Consider the following 4,927-nt stretch of genomic DNA (forward strand, 5'->3'; position numbering starts at 1 on the left):
CTCACAACCACCCACAATGAGATCGGACGCCCTCTTCTGGTGCATCTGAAGACAGCTGCAGAAAATTACGACGGAGCGAGAGGGACCGGAGCTAGCCTGAGATCAACAGCAGCCACACACATGATCGAACACAGTCATCTGTACAACTACAGTGTACTCATACACATAAAAATGAAATAAAATAATTCTTAAAAAAAAAAGAAACTCATTACAGATTTCCTTTACTTTTCCTTTTTTTCTTTATCCTTTCTTTCTTTTTCTTTTTTTTTTTTTTTTTTTTTTTTTTTTTTTTTTTTTTTTTGAGTATAGTTATGGCTAATCCTTTTTAAAGTTAGCAAAGATTTTTTTCCAGAAATATTTGTTAAATACATCCTCAGTTTTTAATTATTATACCCTTACAACCAAGGGTAGTCGTTTTATTTAGAAAAATTTAGCCTGACATTTAGTTTATATCTGAGAAAGGAAATAATAAATTTCACCTAAGATCCAAATGCAATTCCAGATCTTTTCTGTGGAGCTGTGGGAAGAAAAATCCCCAACTTTATTGGAAAGAATTACAGCACAAGCCTTTTTTTTTTTTTTTTTTTTTTAAGAAAATGCCTCTTCTTGAGCGATGCTTTTACATGTGAAATAAAACAGCTGTCTTTGGTTAAGCCATCAGTCTATATTTGAACCGTTTCCTAAAATAGCCACTGAAGATAAGCTGTTCCTTTTTAAAATTTTAATTAGCTGTCCAGATTCAAACACTGAGCCCGGGTGTTTATAGCTCCTTTAGAAAGAAAACAGTTGTGAACATAAACCAGCGTGTTTTCCTAAGGAAGTGAGCGTGAGGTATTTGTAATATCTATAGCAACACGTGTGTTTCTAGAATCTATGACTAGAGCTAAAATAAGTCTTTGTGAGCAATATCCTCCTGCCTGGCGCTCCCACCCACTTCAGGCACACATCTGGCGATGGGATGCTAGGCTAGGTCCACCATTCTCAAAGTGGATGTAAGAGAAATGAGGATTTCGAGTGTGTGCCTTGGAATTTAATGACTGCTACGGTACCACAGATGGCACCTGCAGCCATGCATAAAGACCCTCTTACTATACTTTATTTCCCTAAGTGGGCTATCACATCTGGTCTCATTTCAGAGCAAACGAACATGTCTAACTTCCTCTTCCTTCCTTCCTTCCTTCTCTCCTTCTTTTCTCTTTTTCTTTCCTTCCTTCCTTTCTTTCTTTTTCTTTCTTGTTTTTCTTTTTTTCTTTTTTCTTTTTTTTTTTTTTGGAGACAGGGTTTCTCTGTAGGATCTGGGCTGTCCTGGAATTCACTCTCTGCAGAGCAGGCTGGCCTTGAACACAGAGGTTTGCCTGTCCCTGCCTCCCAAGTACTAGCATTAGCCCGGACTCTGAAATGCTTTGTGGGTAAAAAATCGCCTGAGCAGGGACAATGCTTCTCACTTTAGATATTTGGAAAGATCAGGCAGCAGAAACAGTGGGGCTGTCTAATAGCGGGGCTGCAGAGGAAGAGGCCATAGGTAAGCTCAAGGAAGGCACATCTTAAAATATCGCATTTGTGTTCAAAACTCTGCAGCCTAATTCACAATCTTTTTTTGACATGTATACATATGAATTTGAGATGACATTTATGAAAGTACACTAAAATTACTTATGTTTACCTGCAGTTTTTAAATGCTGGTGAAAGACACAAGTATACACCTCTATTTAAGAGCACCTACTTTTTTTTTTTTTTTTTTAGAGACAAAGTGGCTGAAATTAAAACAAAGCTCAGAAAACTAGGCAGGAAACAAACAAGAGTGGAAATGGTCATTCTGCCCACCTGTTGCTTCCATCTTTTGTTATTAGTTTTGTTTGGGTTTGAGACAGGGTGTCACTGTATGGCCCCAGTTGGCCTAGAACTCATAAAATTCCGGATCCTCCAACCTTATCCAACCCTGCTCCATGCTATGATGGCAGCCTAACACTATCACACCCAGCTTCCCCTCGCTGAGTGTCTGAACTAAATCTCTTCTGGTGGTAAATAAAGAGATGCTATGGTTAGAGTTATTGTGGTAGTCACTGCCTAGGGTAGAGAGACATAAAACAAGCAGAGGGGACCACTAGGTGCTGGCCATGCACAAAGCCCATTTAGACCAGACTAATCAGGTCTTGCTGGGCTCAGAAGCTGGCCTGACCCTGAAGATGGTTCTTATATTATTGTGTCCTATTAAGGTCCATGTTTGCTCATTCTAGTATTTTGTCACTAGGACAAGGTAGGAGGTTCAACTAGTCTAAGAAACTATCTGACTCACATTTTTTTTAATGCTGAACATACACCTGATTTCCACATACCGTTGTTTTAAAGGTAAGTAATTAGTCAGCCTAAAGGACAGTTGAGGCACAGAGCTAAGGATTCCCACCACCCTCAGGCCTAGCACCGATGAGTCAGTTGCCTACTGGTGATGCAGGGCTAACTAGTGAGTCTGCTCCCAGAAGGCCTTGCAGCTCCTGAGGTACACCAACTAGAAGTCAGTCATCGCCATAAGAGGTATCACAAGAAGATACAGTTCAACTTGCTAAAGGGGGGGAGGGGCACAGAAGGACAGGACGCAAAAACGGAAGGGCTGACGCACGCAAGGCAGACGAGCTACCCTACAAAAACCCTGTCCTGTTAAATGTAGTCTGAGTGAAAGAGTATGTGCTGAGAGTGTTCAGGTGTGGCTAGGATGACCTTAGTCAGCATATTGTAAGTTGGAATACTTCATGTTGGTCTGATTTTATTCTTTTCACACCAGAGCCTGTATCATCAGGTTATACACAGATTCAAAGTATAACATTTTCCAATTACATATAAGAAAGTACACCCATGTATAATATACATATAGTTGATGAACATTACAATTGAACCACGAATTTCAAAAAGAAGCTTTTCAGCAGTGTATAGTGTTATGTTTCCTATTCTTATTCCATTCATCCATCCATCTATCTATCCATCCATCCATCCATCCATCCATCCATCCATCTATCTATCTATCTATCTATCTATCTATCTCCCCCCTCTCTCTTCTCTTGGAGAAGGACCCATGGTGCATCCCACCTTGCTCTAATCTCCCTATGACTCTGAACTCGCTAGCACACCAAAGACACATTCAGTTCTCTTCCAGGACCATCTCGTATGCTTTAATCTGACTTAACTCATGACAGGTTGTAAGTCGGAATAATGACACTACAGCTAATGGCCACAGCTCAAAATCTTAAAAACCACTGAATCATTTTGTAAGGACATTAATGACCTAAGCAGAGAAGAATATGGAATGACAGAAACTCTAACTCTAAGACCATCATTACAATGACTTGAGATTACTCTGAAAGTCCCCTCAACTAGAGTGAAGATTTGCCTAAGTGCATCTTCTCAGTTCAGACCATGTGGCCATATGTTTTCCCCTTCCTCTGTTCAACTCTCCAGTCTCCAGAACTTACTTTCCCACATACCTCCCATCTACGCTGGTGTCTTCTAAAGAAACAATCCCTGGACTCCTCCCTTCACAGTCAGGGGATAATGCAACAGAAGCTTCAAGACCACAGCAGTGAGAGGAGATGGTCACCGAGAGAAATGATGGTCCTGTTGGACAAGGGATGGAGACTCTGGGAAGCCTTGGGTAGACAAAGTATGTCAGATGCATGCCCAGGACACACAACAGCCACCTCTCTTAGAAGCATTGAGGGAAAAAAATCTGTGAATTTACTATGTATTGATTCATGAGTTTGAGAATTAAATCTCCAAGCAAGTTTCATCATGGCTGTCAAGTCTAAGCATTTCTCTCTACAGACAAACATAAGTTATGATAGATTAAAGCATAGGAGATGGTCCTGGAAGAGAACTGAATGTTTCTTTGGTGTGTTAGTGAGTTCAGAGTCACAGGGAGATTAGAACAAGGTGTGGTGTGCTGTGGGTCCTTCTCCGAACAGAGGAGGTACCACACTCTCTCTGACCTTTATTTGTTTTGAAAAATGAGCACCATTTACCGGCATTCTGCCCTTTAGAGCGCATTGACCTTCAGTTCCTTCACTATTCTTTTCCTTTTTAAATGGTTTTTCCATCCATTCACATTGCATTTGCCTTTTTCCTCCCAAGTTATAATACACCACACATGTTCTCAAATCTTGTTAAATGTCATTTCTGGTTTATTACACTCTAAATTTTACCATAAGTTACTTAGAAATGACTTACATAAAGCAATTCTTTCAGTCTTTAAGGAAATGGATTGGGGTAAATATGGCAGAGGCCTATCCTGTCATATAGATTTGTTAAGTGGATATAATTATGTTTTGCTGAAGCAGACACAGGGGAAAGGATGCTTTGCTATAGCAAACACATAAAGGGATACATGACATTTAGAAAGAATATAAAGATGACCCCACAGACACGGGGGCTCAAGCATTGGCTCGCTTTGCTCTGCCTTGCTAGTCTTCACGGATGACGTACATGTATCAGTTTGCCTTACATTGTGTTGCTGATCTTCACCTCTGAGGACTTCATAGAGAGAAACTCACCCAAGACCTTCTCGTGAGATTCCTGCGGCTTCTTGCTGCTTCCACAGACTCTGGCCAACTGGGGAACCTGGCAGTCTCTTCTGAGTTGAACTGCCCTTGCTGATTGAGTGTGTTATCTGCCGAGTGAACTGGACTGTTGCTGGTCTGTGTTTGCTATTGACTGGACTGAGAACAACGAGGATTGGAATCGCCCCAAAGAACTATTTCTCCATTTCCCCTGTATCCTAATAACCTTCTTTTTCCACTACCTCTGGTAGGTGGTAGGCTAGAGGAGAGATTGAACCCTTGTTTTAAAAGGTTGTGAAATATATTTGCCTACAGATTCGTATGACTGGCCTGTCAGATGAGAGCAAGTGAGACATTTTTCCAGGGGACACAAACTGGTTTGA

The sequence above is a fragment of the Mastomys coucha genome, unplaced genomic scaffold, assembly GCF_008632895.1.
Source record: "Mastomys coucha isolate ucsf_1 unplaced genomic scaffold, UCSF_Mcou_1 pScaffold22, whole genome shotgun sequence".
Lineage (NCBI taxonomy): Eukaryota > Metazoa > Chordata > Mammalia > Rodentia > Muridae > Mastomys > Mastomys coucha.